The sequence below is a fragment of the Sebastes fasciatus genome, chromosome 1 (genome assembly GCF_043250625.1).
Source record: "Sebastes fasciatus isolate fSebFas1 chromosome 1, fSebFas1.pri, whole genome shotgun sequence".
In the NCBI taxonomy this organism is placed as follows: domain Eukaryota; kingdom Metazoa; phylum Chordata; class Actinopteri; order Perciformes; family Sebastidae; genus Sebastes; species Sebastes fasciatus.
Genome location: NC_133795.1, coordinates 3,263,582 through 3,280,779, shown reverse-complemented (window position 1 = coordinate 3,280,779; position 17,198 = coordinate 3,263,582). Strand labels below are relative to the sequence as shown.

The following is a 17,198-nucleotide window of genomic DNA, read 5'->3' as shown; positions in this document are numbered from 1 at the left end:
CGGCTTGGAAAGGCTCGTAGCGAAGGTGCTTTACACCCCGGGGCCGTGGACAAAGAGCTTGCTTTTGTGGTCCTGGTAGTCTCCAAGACATTCGTGTCCCTGGTTTATCCATACTCTGACACTTTCTCATTTTCCTGGGCCTCTCTTTTGCCTTTTAAAAACCCAGTTTGTGAAGACGGGTGGGGTCATGCTGAAGACGGCTCGAGCCGCATCATCGAGCCATGGTTTAAGCCCCGCCCACAAAAAAATCCTGAACACAAACCTATCTTAAAATAGTTTAACGTCTAACTCCACAATCCAGAACTACAACGTTCACATTCTTTTCACGTGTTTTCAGTCATTATTTTCCAACATTTATAACGTGTTTAGAACCAAATCTCTGAATTTCCTTCACAGCGCCTTTAATAAAAAACTCCTTATATCCTCATGCTGTTGTATTTATGTCATCTTTTAAATATGTAAACAGTAACCTCACAGTAAACGCCCACTAACATATCTCTTTCATTGCTAACACATGAAACAGTGTCAGTGGGCTCCTCTGTAGCAGATCTAGGTTATCACATCACATCACCCAGCTCTCTCTCTCTCTCTCTCTCTCTCTCTCTCCGGATTGTACCATTTTTTTTTTCTTCACTTGTGCGATGAAAGCTGGAGATGAATACTTCATCCCTGACCCACATAATGGCGATATAGCCTCTCAGGCTCGGTAGAAGAGGAGTCTGACTGTCGACTGTCGCTCCTCCGCGGTGCAGCGAGGAGCTGCTCAGAGAGGTGCGACTCTCGTCTCCATCATCCTCTCCTCTCCTCCTCTGCTTCCTCCTCTTCTCCTCCTCTTCTCCTCCGTCTCCGCTTCCAGGAAGAGGAAGGAGGAGAAGCGACTCACGCCGACAGAGAGGCGACTGAACCGGGTAAAGTAAGTATCAGGAGAGAGAGGAGAGATGGAGAGATGGAGAGGTGGAGGAGGTGAATTAATGGATCAGTTGTAAAGTAACGCTCGTACTTTTCGCTCGTTACTCGTTACATGTCGGCTTCATGCTGCTCAGGAAGTCTCTAGAAAGTTCCTGTTTTGTGAACTTCAGCTGGTTCATGACAGATAATCTAGTGGTGCCATACTGTTACTGCAGACTAGTATTTAAACTAGTATTAAAAGAAGGTGCTTCATTTGTTTGCTGTAATTAAAGTAGAATAATGGGCGACATCAGCTCAGCCTTTATGTGGTGCAAGTGTTGCTCCTCTAGCTAATTGACTGTGTGTGTGTGTGTGATAATGAGCTGCTTTAAAGCCTCCATTACTAATGTTCAGATAAACAACAACATGCATTAAAGTGCTCCTCCCCTGGTGAAGAGCAGAGACCTACTGTAGCACCATTTAAAGGGACTGTTTGTTACTTTCAGAAATGCTTGTTAACAGCGACACCTGTGGCCGTTAAGTTAACGAAAGTCAGCGTCCTGTTGCTCGCGCCTGCTCGCTCTACATAGACATGAAGGAGCATCGCTCAAAACAGTGAGGCGACACACGTCAGCTAAAAGCACAATATCACTCTATATTTCAGCTGCTTGGCAGTAATGTTAGCTGACCAGACCAAGGTCTCTCCATGAATCAATGCTGATCCTAGTGTTGGCTTTTCCTGCTTCAGCCACGGAGACGATAACGTTTCTCTCTGCGGAGCCCCGTCACTTCACAAGACACGAGAAACCTCTGTTGGTCTGGAGGAGCTGCAGCATTTATTTCTGCACAAACGTCCACTGTACATTCACTAGATATTCTCAGAGCTAAACTAACTCTTCTGTAGTGTGCAGTGAGCGTGCATGCACGTGAGAGTTGGAGCGAGATAGCGAGAACGCGCGCGGTGTGTTAGTGAAGACAAGCAGGCAGCGGAGAGGAGACTCCGGCTACACGCTAGCACGCATATGCGAGTGCGCATTGGATCCCAACCCGGTAGATTTATACGTGCAACAAGTTACAAACAGTCCCTTTAAACTAAACTGGGGAAAAAAAGTTGGGAAACTTGTGTTTGGTGGATTATTTCTCTGTTGTTACAATGCTAATGGTCATTGTATTTTACATCGTTGGAAAGACTGTTTATTTACCTTCACAATGATGTCAGACTTGTAAGGATCATACATTTGTGGGATGAACAGCACAGCTGAATATTTGCCAAAATGCTCTGCCAATGGTAAACAGTGTATTCTCCTGTTGGTATTGACTCTTGTTTTGAGTTGTTTGGTGGATTGGATGATTGAACTCTCTATCAGTAACAAGGAACAAACAAGACATATTGGCAGAGCAATTTGGAAAAAATTTCTTGGGCGCTCCCCACATAATCAGCTGTGCTGCTCATCCCACAAATGCATGATCCTTACAAGTTGGACATCATTAAGAAGGTAAATAAACAGGCTTTCCAACGATGTAAAATACAATGACCATTAGCATTGTAACAACAGAGAAATAATCCACCAAACACAAGTTTCCCAACTTCTTTTCCCCAGTTTATTATTAAAAGAAGGTGACGCTTTATTTTCCCTAATTTGTTAGCTGTAATTAAAGTAGAATAATCGGCGACATCAGCTCAGCCTTTATGCGGTCCAAGTGTTGCTCCTCTAGGTAATTGTGTGTGTGTGTGTGTGTGTGTGTGTGTGTGTGTTTGTGTGACTGTGATAATGAGCTGCTTTAAAAGCCTCCATTACTAATGTTGAGATAAACAACAAGATGCATTAAAGGGTTCCTCCCCTGGTGAAGAGCAGAGACCTACTGTATGGTAGCCTCATTTAAGAATCATATTAGGGTGATGGAGATAAAGAATATTAGTGATATGATTGGAAGTAATAGCCTACTACAAAGTGCCCATTGAGTGGCACTTTGTTGTAGGCTATTAGAAGTCTATCCACATTATCAACAATAAGAAAACAGGCTGCAACTAATGATTATTTTAATTTAATCAATCAATCAATCAATCAATCAATCAATCTTTATTTATATAGCAACTTTCAAACAAGTCAAAGTGGTGGACAGATGATTGACAAAAATGTAGAATGTTAAAAATGGATTTAGAGACTAATGCACACCAAAACAACCTATATAAAAGTTCATTGAATAAGAAAGCAATCAAAGATGGGTATTTAAGATAATAAAAGATAAATAAAATACAAGGAAATAAAATTAAAATAAATAAATAAAAAAGTATGAAACTACACAAAATAAGCAGATTGTATTAAAAAATAATGACATTTTAATAAAATAAAATGGAATAAAAGAGCTAATAATGATCAGAAATAAATTATTGATTAAACAAAACAGAGTTTTATATAATTATAGAGATAGATATATAGATATAGAGATAATTGTCAGTTAATCTGTTGATTATTCTCTCAATGAATCGATTAGTTTGGTCTATAAAATGTATAAAAATGTCAATCAGTGTTTCCCCAAAATATTCAGTTTACTGTCATAGAGGAGTAAAGAAACCAGAAAATATTCACATTAAAGGAGCTGCAATCAGAGAATTTTTTACCTCAACTGATTAATCAATTATCAAAATAGTTGGCGATTAAATTATGAATCGATTAGTTGCTGCAGCTCTAATAAGAAATGCGTTCATAAAATACTTAATTTGCTACAGGAATGTGATTTATTGTCTACCTTCTCTATTTTTTATATAAATTTTATTATCTAATTTCTCTCTTTTTATTTTATTTTTTATTGTATTATTATTTAGGGCTGTCAGTCGATTAAAATATTTAATTGTAAATTAATTGCACATTTCTTTTATCATTATCTGTTCAAAATGTACCTTAAAGGGAGATTTGAAAAGTATTTGATACTCTTATCAACATGGGAGTGGACAAATATGCTGCTTTATGCAAATGTATCTATATATTAATTATTTGAAATCAATTAATCACATATCTTGAGGTCAGAGGTCAAGGGAGCCCTTTGAAAATGGCCATGCCGGGTTTTCCTAGCAAAGATTTAGCATAAGTTTGGATCGTTATTTAACCTCCTTCGCTTAGTTTAACTAAGCTTGGCATCAGTTGTTGAAAGTGATTTAGAGAGATGTTTCTAGTATTTAGTCTGATATCACTTATATATAAAAGGGGTGGACAAAATATTAGACATACAACACGCCGTATAATTCAACAGCACCACAAATATCAGCCTCTGTAAAGTGGAATCAACAAAAACTGAACATTAGAATCTTCACTTCCTGAAGATTTATTGCAGCGCTGTTGCATTAGACTGCGTTTAGCTGCGTCTGCCTCATAAACTGGAGTTTAAGACCCTCGTTTGAATATTATAGGATTGTTTACATCATCTGTCATAGTCCAAAAGGTTTATAAAACTCCTTCCACCAGCCGGTGAAATGATGATTGATGATGATGGATCTATTGTTACGGCCCTCATGACAACGCCGACAGTGAATATAAAGACCATCCAGGCTTTATCTGAAAGGTCACTTACTCAATATTCACCACACTTGTGTCTGTCTTCAGCCTGTCTCGGTTCAGGCTGAGCACACAGATGCATGTACAGGAGGAAGACTGACATTTCTTTGTCTTCTCTTCCTCCCTGAGGGAGATTGTCACGCTCCTCTACTGTCATACTGCTGCTCCAAAGTTGGAAAACTCAACTGAACTTGCAATTGCACAGCAATATGAGGTAGACCTTTGTACTCCAATCCCCATCAGAGAGGTGGGATACTTACAGCAGACAAGCAGCAACATTAGCATTCATTTTAGCATGTGTGTCCAATATTCACTCTCCTCTGGTCTCTTGGGTAAAAGATTTGTCTCTGTAGCTGCTGGATGTTTGGCTCTCTTTAGTTTGCTAGTCGCTAACGTTGTCTGCAGTTTGTGTTGTGCAGCTAACACACAGCTGTATTATTAGGGTGCTGGAAATGGGGTTGACAGTGGGGCTGTTTGAAAGTTGTCCAACACTAGTGCCGTTCAATACTTGAGAAATACTTTGAGAAATATAAACATGTTTTTCTACAAATCCCTTTTTTCATTGTCTAAACACCAGCAAGTTTGATTTAAATCAGATCCTGAACAAGTAAATATCAGGGCTGTCAATCGATTAAAATATTTATTTGCAATTAATCGCATGATTGTCCATAGTTAGTCACGATTAATCGCAAATTAATAAAAGGAGATTTGTCCAAGTATTTAATCCTCTTATCAACATGGGAGTGGGCAAATATGCTTTCTTTATGCAAATGTATGTATATATTTATTATTGTAAATCAATTAACAAAAAACAATGACAGATATTGATCCAGAAACCCTCACAGGTACTGCATTTAACATAAAACAATATGCTCCAATCATAACATGTCAAACTGCAGCCCAACAGGCAACAACAGCTGTCAGTGTGTCAGTGTGCTGACTTGACTATGACTTGCCCCAAACTGCATGTGATTATCATAAAGTGGGCATGTCTGTAAAGGGGAGACTCGTGGGTACCCATAGAACCCATTTATATTCACTGATCTGGAGGTCAGAGGTCAAGGGACCCCTTTGAAAATGGCCATGCCAGTTTGGAGCGTTATTTAACCTCCTTCATGACAAGCTAGTATGACATGGTTGGTACCGATGGATTCATCAGGTTTTTTAGTTTCATATGATACCAGTATCTTCACTTTGGCTTTACAACTTACGCAAGTTGCGCTAATGCGTTAAAAAAATAAGTAGCGTTAAAACAAATTTGCGTTAACACGTTATTATTGCGTTAACTTTGACAGCCCTTGTAAATAATAAGAAATCGGAGGAAACATTCAAGCAGCAATTTTACTTGAAAGATTTTGATATTCAGTTCCGTGGACAGATTTTGTTCTGAATCCAAATGGAGGTTATGTATATACCCAACCTTAGTTGAAGGTGATGAGATCAACCTTAAACCCAATCAAATACTCATTCTACCACCTACCACCACACCTAATTACATTCTCAAATAGAACACTTTAAAGTTTCTTTAAATATGTTTCGGTTACTTTTCAAAATCCACATGAACCTCTCTTCACATCATCATAAATTAGATCCACTGCACAGCACGTATTTAAAAAGAAAGAAAAAGTAAAAACAGTGGTGAAGAACACCAGGAGGAAAATGCCAGGAGTTGAGTTTTCATTCAAACAAACTGATGACTGGTGTGTTAACTGCATGTGAAATTAATCAGAGCACACAAAGGCCAAACTGCCTCCTAAGCAGGAGGGAAAGTAGGCCGGTACGGTCCGGTACTCCGTACCACTAAAAGATTCAGTACCGGGATGAAAGAGGGAGCAGCTGCCTCAAACAACAACCCGTCACTCAGGATCACATTTACAACAACGTTAGGTCAACAAACAAGGAGGTTGTGTTTTCGGCTTGGTTAGTCTGTTTGTTTGTACAAGCATTAACATTGCAAGATAAGGTGTTTTTGCTGCATTCATGTACTGTCAGATTATCCGGAAAAATGACTTCCCGACTGGGAAAATTTGTGCGAACGCCCCCTCAAGTTAAAACAACAACTCAAAAACAGCTAACGTTTTGTTGAAGCAATTCAACACATCTTCTTTCTAGTGTCCATGTTGTTTCTACTTTACGACTTAAACCTCATGAACACACCGAGCTAGGAAGAACGCCTTCCCAACTCGGGAAATGGGATGATCTGAAGAGGACCTGATTGTCTACGCTCTTCTAGTTTTCTTATAAATTACCTTTAAATCGATTCGGTGTCTGTGACCAGCACAGACCTGCAGAGTTTGAATCCGTGCTGAAGGGAACCCCGCTGCCTTTCCAAAAAAACTATGTCTGCTGGCAAACGTCAGCTTCTGCTGCAGCTGACGGTCTGCCTGCTGAAAACCCACAGCACATGATATCAGTCGTTTCCTGCAAAAGTCTCCACGTAAAATGTCAGACAAAAATAAGTTGTGATGTTTCATGATGTTCAGTTTTATTCCAACAACACGGACAGCAGATGTGCAACTTCTGGAACTCTGCAGGCATAACAGTGTGCGTGCACAACTTTACTTCCTAAACACTCACACAGTGCTTGTAAACTGTTGTTGAAGCTGCAGTAGGTAGAAATGGAGCTAATATGATTGTCAGGCTATTTTGTGAACACGTGCCAATGACAACAACAATATGTCTCGTGTGGTTTCACATCATTTACCGTGTATTTCGTGCATGTGTAGTTTGGAGTCCTCATCGAGGATTCCTCCAGTCCTGGTGAAAGATCTTGTGACCTCCTGTTGCCACTCAGTCATGTAAAATGAAAACCACAATGACCTCAAGACTCCCGATTACAAGACAGCAAGTTGTGTAGTGTGAACAGTTCAGTGATCTGACAACTTTGAAAGTCATTTAGTGTGAAGTTGGCATTACATCACTTCCATCAAACCTCACGGAGAACAATAAAAGCAAAACAACATCACACAGCTGTAACTGAATATTCTCTGCAGAGTGAATGTCGGGGAAACACTGATGTTGGTGTGCAATAATTAGGTATATCGGGTATCGGGTCCGATACTGTGTTCATGTACTCGTACTCGCAAAACGGCTCCGATACAATGGCACCGATACCACTTTACGGCAGCGTGACGTTAACCTCTCATCACCATCTTTCGGGTCGGCGCGGGCGAGACGGGCCGGTGGTGCGCCCGACCCCGTGGAGCCAGGGTCCCACCTCAGCCGGCATGATGGCCCTCACTTTCATTGCGCCACGGGGTTTTGCTTGCACCCTCTGACTCGCGCGTGCCTTAGACTCCTTTGTCCGTGTTTCAAGACGGGTCGAATGGGTTGCAGACATCGCCACAGACCCGTGGCGCCTTTTGCATGGGCCGAGTCCCGCCCTTGGGGCACGACGCGGTTTGGGCGCATTGAGGACAGTCCACCCCGGTCGACAGTCGGTCGAGCCTTTCCAAGCCGACCTAGAGCTGGTCGCGGCGCACCGCCTCGTACGCGGGACTCCCCATTCTGCCGTGTGTCGCTCACACCCTCCAGCTGGCTGTTAGCGAGGGTCTTTTGGCACAGAGAAGTACTCGTATCGGGACTCGGTATCTGCGAGTACCCAAATGTAAGTACTTGTACTTGTACTCGGTCTGAAAAAAAGTGGTATCGGTGCATCCCTAGCGATAATGCTCTGTGTTGTAGAGTTTATAGTGTCCTCCTCTTCACTTCACAGGTAACTGAATCGCAGCGCTGAGAAATCATCGAGGGGTTTCCTGTCTGGGATTCCAACCCTGAAGGTGCAGTAGTGTCATTGATTTTCTTTTAGTTGAGGAGCCTCACCTCATCACCTCCTCTTCCCACGCTTTCCTTTCCACTCCTCCCTCCTCCCTCCTCACTCCTCACTTTTTACTTCCTGCTCTCATCTTTTTCTCGTTTCAACAAGCATTGATTACCTCCTTTCACACACGCTCATTTCAGTAAATTGCTATGCATAGTGTGCGGCGTTATGTTGAGTCGATGCGGTTCGATGGCGGCCTCGCTGTAACGTCAGCCCGCTCATTTTCTCATAAGACAAACAGGATTCAGCTCCTTCCTGTCAAAGTTAGGAGGAAGTTAAAACCTGATATAACGTATGTGTGTCAGCCCGGGCTGAAGGGATGACGGGCCATCCTCTTTCTGACAAGGTGAGTGACATTTTCAAATTTCGAACTGGCAGCGGTGCTGCAAAGTCGCAGTTTGATTGACGACTGGTGGAGCCTGCCTGCAGAATACACCGTCCAGACCTCCTGCTGTCTTATGATCCACACACAGAGGAGGAAAACACACTATTTATGTTTCTATATTACCCGTTAACCCACCTGCTACCCCTGAACTAAGGCTACAGCCACACTAATATGTTTTCCATCCAGACAAGCGTTTTAGACCTAATCAAGAAGCGAACGTGAGTGTCTGCGTCATCGTTTTCAAATGTCTCCGTTTCTGTCCGTCCAGACTAAAACACAACCCCAGAGTTTTAAAAGTAAAACGGGGTCAGCAGCGTTTTCAAATGTCTCTGTTTTAGGGGCTCGAAAACGCCGGAGAAGTGTGGACGCTAGGTTTAAACGTAGCAAAAGTGTGGATGTAGCCTGAGGCTGTAATCGAAACTGCGTACTATACTAGTAGTACAACCTCATACTATACTAGTAGTACGTACTGATTTGGTCAAAAAGTAGTATGTACTGTAGTATGCAAACAGAAGCAAAATCTCCAGTATGCCAAAAATACCCGGATGTCGTATTGATTTGGAAAAATTCTCCAGTATGCATCGGACCAGTCTACCTCACCTACTGTATCCCACAATGCAAAGCGCTGGACAGGCTGCGGTTACAACAACAACAGCAGCCAAAAACAGTTTGTTTTTTACATTTTTCGTAGCTATTTTATCACTAAATTCACTTCTGGACATTTTTGAGGCGAGAAATCAACTGTTTAGATTATGAATATTGACCTTTTTACGATATTATATGGCGAAATCTAACATTTGCTCCAATGTTTTCAGAGTTTAGAAGCTCCACAGACCGCCTAGCTAGCGCCTGCCGGGGTCGCTACCTCGCCAGCCGGTCAGTCACGCTCACAGACCGCTATGAGCTGGCTGGAGCTCTTTAGAGGCCGGTCTGTAGACGAGAGGCTTTTATTTCCTTGTTGACGGATAGTTTGTTTAAATATCACAACACAAATGTCCGTATTAAATTAAGAGGAACCTGGTTATCTGCCTTTTTGGAGCTCCACAATCGCCCGCGGGCGTAGCTCGCTGGAGAGCCGGCCGGTGACACTCACAGACCGGCTACAGAGAAGTGGCGAGTGAAAGAGCTGCCTCTAACGATGCAGAGAGATATCTGCTGACGCAACATGATCCTTTTTAATATGACTCTAATATCTGGAGGGAGATCAGTCCTCTGTTTTGTTGCAGTAACTGAAAAAGCAGTTTGAGTAAATGTTGTCGAGCAGTTTTATATTTCCCGTCTCCCCTCGTTTACGATCCTGTTTGTCTCACTTCATTTTTTGATAATAATGCAATAGTGGTAGTTTGTTTTTTTATCCAGCACTTTAAAAGGTTGTTTAAAGGCTAAAGCCTGGTCTAGCATACTGCATAATAAATCACTTTAACGGTTCCATACTGCATAATACTGAGGAGCACAGTGTGCTGCATGTACTGCATACTGCATTCGGCAGTAGTAGGCGGTTGTAAATACAGCAGAACTCTCTTATAGAAGTGACGGCGAGGAAAGAAATGCCCTCACTATCATGCACAAACGCTCTCACTCTGAAAGTCAACCATTCAAATCTTAAAAGGGTAAAGTACAGCAAACACACACTCACACTCACTCACACACACTCATAAAAGCGTGGTGCAGTGAAATAACCGTTAGGGAGTTCATTCCAATTCTGCTGACAGTAGATAGGTCTTACCGTTCTCTTTCTCTATCACATAGTAATTACTTATAAGGCCACAGGGATTATGATGTCCCTAACTCCCCTCTGTAATAGAGCCCGTGCTCCATATAACCCGTTAGCTTTGCTATCACCTCCCTCATTAAGCTGTCCCTCCCTCTCATTATTCTCCTCCATGTAATATCCTCCATCCATTAACTTAGCCCACTTCTTCCTCCCTCCTCTCCTCCATCCTCCATCCTCCATCCTCCTCTCCTCCATCCTCCTTCCTCCATCTTTCCTTTCCTCAACACTTCTTCCTCCATTGCTCTTTTTCTTCACTCGAGCCTTCACAGCTCTGCCACGCTGGATCAGCTCACTCTAATTTGACTCCTACACAGCAGTCAGTGAAAGGAAGCAGAACCACTATGCCCTGAATATACGAGTGCTTGAGTCCGGGAGGGTGGGGGGGATGCTGTGCTTCAGGGACACAGTGGAAAACCGAATATACATTGTCCTTATGTAACCAAGCATGTTCTTTGGTGCACAGGCACATCATGTCCATGCATACATCAAGAATTGTTTTCTCAGCTCTGCTAATGTTTGCTTTCTCCTAAGCGCCGGTATCTATTTCCGTCTCGTCTCCATGGCTCCTGGCGTAGCAGCAACATGCAAACTGCAGCTTCTCGACTGCTTCCACACTCTCACATTTCATCTCACGGAGATGTTTGTGCATATAAGAGCAAATGGTGCTTGTGGTGTAGGGATGTGAGCGCTTACTCTGAGCTTTACCATCGGATGGCTGTGTGTCCAGTCTCTCCGGTCCAGCTTTTACTGCAGGGTCGCAGGCCGTGCACACCGGCTGTGACCGCTCCCTTCTCGGCACGGCAATTACCTCATTAACATTATGGTTCCCTTATAGCATGGGTCAGCAACCTGCGGCTCTTTAGCCCCTCTCCAGTGGCTTTAACAACATCATTGCTGGAGGCCTAAAGTGTTTCTTACATTCTCCAATTGTAAAAGAATATGTAGCCTATATAACGAATACAAATTGTCATCATTTAAATCAACTAAAATGTGCGTCATACCCCTATGTATGTCTGCGGTCCGGCGCTTCATCCTCTAATTTTGCCAAACCGTAAGAGCTCAATAGGCGAGCTATGGATTCCAAATCCCCAAAAAGAAAACTCTTTGAGTAATCTAATAGTACGTGGACAGATTCGACAACAAGAAAAGTAATATTGAAAGACATTTTCAGAACAAGCACTCTGCATTTGGAGCTTCCAGCCAAATCTCCTGAGATGTTTCTTCAATGTCCTGTCTCTCATTTGGACTGGGCTCTTCACTGCATTAGACGTAATAGGCTGTGTGACCTTCATTAGGAGGCTCAAATATCTTTTGCGGCTCCAGACAGAGTTCTTTCATATTTTGTTTTGGCCAAAAAATGTCTCTTTTGATGGTAAAGGTTTCTGACCTCTGCTTTATAGCATCGGGTTTAAATCTGAAGTATTGCCAAATAGGTGCTTTTGCTTTTCGCTTCGCATCATCTTCTCTGTCAACTCTCTCTCGTCCCGTGTGTGAAATATGATACCTGCTACTCTGAGCTGAGTCTCCATATGGAGCAGACTCTTTAACTTTCGGTTTGTAGCCTCCGACTATGTATTGATAACACGTCGCTGATACGCAAAAATGAACTAAATGGGTTTTATTTCTGTAAAAAAAAAGCAAAATGATGCTTGGGGGCGGTGGGTACGTAATGTAATCGGCGTGTGCCCGACCACCGTGTAACACCAGTAACACCGACTACCGTGACAAGCCCAGTGTGGTGTATACACCGATCAGCCATAACATTATGACCACCTGCCTAATATTGAGTAGGTCCCCCTTTTGTCGCCAAAACAGCCCTGACCCGTCGAGGCATGGACTCGCACATTCCATGGTTGCTCGATTGAAGGCCGAGTCAACACATCCAACTCGTTGCCATCTAAATGATGTAAACGAAAACGTGACTCATCAGACCGAACCACCTTCTTCCATCGCTCCGTGGTCCAGTTCTGATGCTCATTGGAGGCGCTTTTGGCGGTGGACACGGGTCAGCACGGTGCATCTTGACCGGTCTGCGGCTACGAAACTGCTCCTCACTGTGTGTTCTGACATCTTTCTATCGGAACCAGCATTTACTTTTCCAGCAGTTTGAGCTCCAGTAGCTCTTCTATTGGATCAGACAACACGGGCCAGCCTTCACTCACCACGTGCATCAATGAGCCTCGGGTCTGACCCGGTCGCCGGTTCACCGGTTTTCTTGAGAGAGAGCTGCAGTTGTGGAGATGCTCTGACCCGGTCGTCTAGCCGTCACTGTTTGGTTCTTGTCAAAGTCGCTCACATCCTCACGCTGGCTCATTTTTTCTGCTTCCAACACAAAGTTCAAAATGTTAACTTGCTGTCTAATATATCCCCCCTCCTCCCCCCCCCACTGCCAGGTGCCATTGTAACCAGATAATCAACGTTATTCACTTCACCTGTCAGTGGTCTGAATGTTATGGCTGATCAGTGTATATACTGTATATTGTTTTTCAAAAGGTGGTTAACCTTTGACCTTCAGTCAGTGATCACCACGAGGCTGTCACCTCCCCCAGTAATATGATGAAAAGACAGTTCTGTGTATGAAACAACAGGAGCTTTCTTTCTGTTTTCTCTAAACCTTTATAGAACACATACTGCTGGAACCGACACAACAACAGATAGATGTTTCTCTAGCGGCGTCCTATAGGTGAATGTTCCTATATCTAACTATTAGAGCTGGACGATACACCGACATTATGTATCTCTCCATTCGTTCCATCAAGATACAAAAACACGTCATCCCTGCAGCTCTCTATTCTTTCCTCTTCAACATGACGGCACACTCGAGTTGCTACGGTGACAGTGTGCTCACTTTTACAGCATCTGTTTGCTAAACACATACACACACAAAAACACATAAGGACTGCCACACCGATCTGGAAGAGGGGAAGGGGGGAGGAGAGAAACAGAGCGGGTTGTTTGCCGTTTAAAGGCAGATAAGACAAAACGCCAACTGCTCCTCAACAGCCTCAGCCAACAATCAGCCACAACTTATTTAGTCTCAGCTCTCTCATTATAGCAACCTGGACCCCGGCGCTGCCAGATTTAGCCCGCTAATTCACTTCATCAGTACCAATACAGACACGGGAACAGCTGGGCTGGAGCGTTTTTGCCATTTCAATCTTGTGTAAAATATGTAAATGACAGCGTTCAGAGTGAGGTGGCCAGCAGCAGCATCAGCAGCATCAGCAGCAGCATCAGCAGCAGCAGCATCAGCAGCAGCAGCAGCAGCAGCAGCATCAGCAGCATCAGCAGCAGCAGCAGCAGCAGCAGCAGCAGCAGCAGCAAAGCAGCAAAGCAGCAGCAGCAGAGCTAAGAGAAGCTCTAATGACGGCAGCAGGTCATTTTCCTGCTCCGGGTTGTGGAACCATTATTATGCTGCATTGTTCCTTCGAACCATAGAGTCTGCTGATGGTGATTTATTACAGATAGCACACTGTGTTTACTGTACGTGTGCACGCTAGAGATAGGATTAGCAGAGAGAGCAGCCATTGGCCCGTTCGCTCTCCGGAGGCCGAGGGAAGCCGTCTCTCCGAGGCTGGCCTATTGATCCAGAGGTCAGCTCAGTCTCAGAGGAGAGGCTTCTTCTCGGTTGAGCGACTCTTTGCAGCCCGCTAACCGTCAGACTTTAGCTCTCTGCCCCCGCTCTGTTAAGGCAGCACATTCACCCCTAATCCCGTCTGGGCCATTAGATGGGTTGGAGCCGGTGCAGCCAGGTAACCCAGAGCTTCGTCTAATCTCGGGGTTGACCGGCGGCGGGATGTCTGCAGCTGCTGCCGGGAACAAGGTGGTGATTCAGCTCGGCTGACGGGGAGCTGAGCTGTGGGTCTGTCAGCCGGAGAGGCTGAATGCGTTCACACTGGAATGTGCTGTATGTTCACACGGTGGAGAGCTTGGAGGTATTACAGCTAAGAGGCCGTGTAAATGTCATGTACAGTGCTGTGTTGGTCTGAAGGAAAGCAGAGAAAATGAGGCCGGTCCTGTCCAGTGAATCCCAAAGTTCTCCTTTACTTTGGATCCTTAGTGCTCAACTCACTTTGCTCTAGTGTTTCTGCTCACTTTCCAGACTTCACCTGTCACCTCACCTGAAACTGTGTAGGTAGCATCTCTTCAGATGAAGTTACAGCTTCTTTAGGTTTCTTTTAGGGCTGCAAAAGTTAACGTGATAATAACGCGTTAACGCAACATGTGATGTTTAGGTTGTAGCGGGCTCAGTTTTAAAGCTAGAGTGAAGATATTGGTATCATATGAAACTAAAAAACCTAATGAACTCATTGGTACCAACCATGTCATGATGGCTTGTTGCAAAAAACTGGCATGGCCATTTTCAAAGGGGTCCCTTGACCTCAGACCGCAAGATATGTGAATGAAAATGGGTTCTATGAAGGGCTGTCAATCGATTAAAATAATTAATCGCACATTTTTTATCTGTTCAAAATGTAACTGAAAGGGAGATTTGTCAAGGATTTTATATCCGTATCAACATGGGAGTGGGCAAATATGCTGCTTTATGCAAATGTATGTATATATTTATTATTGGATATCAATTAACAACACAAAACAATGACAGATATTGATCCAGAAACCCTCACAGGTACTGCATTTAGCATAAAACAATATGCTCCAATCATAACATGGCAAACTGCAGCCCAACAGACAATAACAGCTGTCAGTGTGTCAGTGTGCTGACTTGACTATGACTTGCCCCAAACTGCATGTGATTATCATAAAGTGGGCATGTCTGTAAAGGGGAGACTCGTGGGTACCCATAGAAGCCATTTACATTCACAGATCTGGAGGTCAGAGGTCAGGGGACCCCACAATTTAGCCCAAGTTTGGAGCGTTATTTAACTTCCTCCGCGCCAAGCTAGTATTGGATGGTTGGTACCGATTGATTCGTTAGGCTACAACTTAAAAGTTGCAAGTTGCGTTAAAGAACCAGGCTGGCGTGGGATATATATCATTACTGACTTCATCAGGCTGCCAAAGCGATGGCTTTTTGTAAATTCAAACACAGTCCGTTACCTTTTGTTCCTTACGGCTTCATTCAGTCATGAACAGAGAGAGACGATGCTCTCGCTGTGTTTGACCTTGTGAGCGTGAGACGGAGCAGAAAGAGAGAACACTGTTGGGGAAACAGTAATTATATGAAGGAACCAGACTGTTGTCTGTTCTCTCACTGAGAGATGTGAAGCATTTTCCTTTTGAAGCCTTAATTCATGACCATCATTTTCTCAGTGATAATATATAACAATAATAATTAGGGCTGTCAAACTTAACGCGATAATTACGCGTTGGCGTAACCTCGATTGTTCTTGAGTTTGCCATGTTATGATTTGAGCATATTGTTTTATGCTAAATGCAGTACCTGTGAGGGTTTCTGGATCAATATCTGCCATTGATTTGTGTTCTTAATTGATTTCCAATAATAAATATATACATACATTTGCATAAAGCAGAATATTTGCCCACTCCCATGTTGATAAGAGTATTAAATACTTGACAAATCTCCCTTTAAGGTACATATTGAACAGATAAAAAATGTGCGATTACTTCCCAATCATGCGATTAATCGCGATTAAATATTTTAATTGACTGACAGCCCTAATAATAATACATTTTCTTTTAAATTTCATCACTTAGTAGCTTCTATTTAATGAATTCTGCTGCTGACGGCATTCGATTCAGACTTGTGCTGCGTTGACAGTGATGCAGGAATGTTACTGTTCAAATTGCCGTTGTGACTTTTACGCAAAAGTGGCGCAGACAGACATATTAGACACAAGACCGACCATTTATATTTACGTAAAGACACACAAAAGGCTTTAATGCATTCATACTGACTGCAGTGATAAACTAGAACTGCTGTGTCTTCACTTTCCTGACTCTATCTCTACTTTGAGAAGATTCTTCCTCCCTCCTAAAGTTGAATGGATCTGTATCCATCACAGGTTGTCACCATGAAGTAGCTGTCCTGTGCTGAACTTAACCAGATCGGGTTTGCTTGAGCCAAAACAGTTCCAGTCCTGATAGTATCAGACTCAGGGAGGAGGAGGAGGAGGAGGAGGAGCTGCTGTTGGAGCTCTGGGGGATGAACTCAGCGTTGTTAGAATCAGGCCAGTGTGAAAAGCTGTTTGTCTGATAAAGCTCGGGTAACTTCTTCTGCATTTTTATACACACATCCACACAAGTGCACACACACACACACACACACACACACACACACACACACACACACACACCTGCAAGCATGCACTAACACATTTTTGGCAACTTTGGCGGTTAACTGAGGTCAGCTACAGACTGCAGCACAGATGCTCTATTTGAAGACTGCAGACTAATTAAACACAAGTCAATAAATGATCCCTTGGTGAACAGCCTGCCTGAGAGAGAGAGTACAGAGTACAGAGGAGGCCTGAAGCAGGCGGCTACCTCCGCTTCTGAGGAGTGAAGCCAATGATGAAGAGCCTTAAACTTTCATTTGGTCTACCAGCCAGCAGGGGGCGACTCCAGAAGTCTGATTGTATAGAAGTCAATGAGAAAATGAGTCTACTTCTCACTTGCTTTATTACCTCAGTAAACATTGTAAACATGAGTTTATGGTCTCAATCTCTAGTTTCAAGTCTTCTTCAATACAGCATGATGTTCATTTAGTAAATTATGGTCCCATTTAGAGTCAGATAGACCATAAAGCAGGGGATGCTTTAGGGCGGGGCTACGTTGTGATTGACAGGTCGCTAC

At 43.3% G+C, this 17,198-nt stretch overlaps 1 protein-coding gene across 3 annotated transcripts in view; it reads left to right on the top strand.

Moving 5' to 3' along the window:
• Positions 1-521: 521 nt before the first annotated feature.
• The window catches only part of klhdc8a (kelch domain containing 8A), a 49,487-nt gene continuing 32,810 nt past the window's right edge, over positions 522-17,198 (top strand). Inside the window, exons 1-2 of one of the 3 annotated variants that reach the window (XM_074641669.1) lie at positions 522-913; positions 8,158-8,221. The gene's annotated coding sequence lies outside the window, so the exon portion shown is untranslated. Of the gene's footprint in view, positions 914-8,157; positions 8,222-16,497; positions 16,610-17,198 lie in introns of those variants that run through there. The other 2 variants (XM_074641748.1, XM_074641835.1) reach the window with 2 other exon arrangements.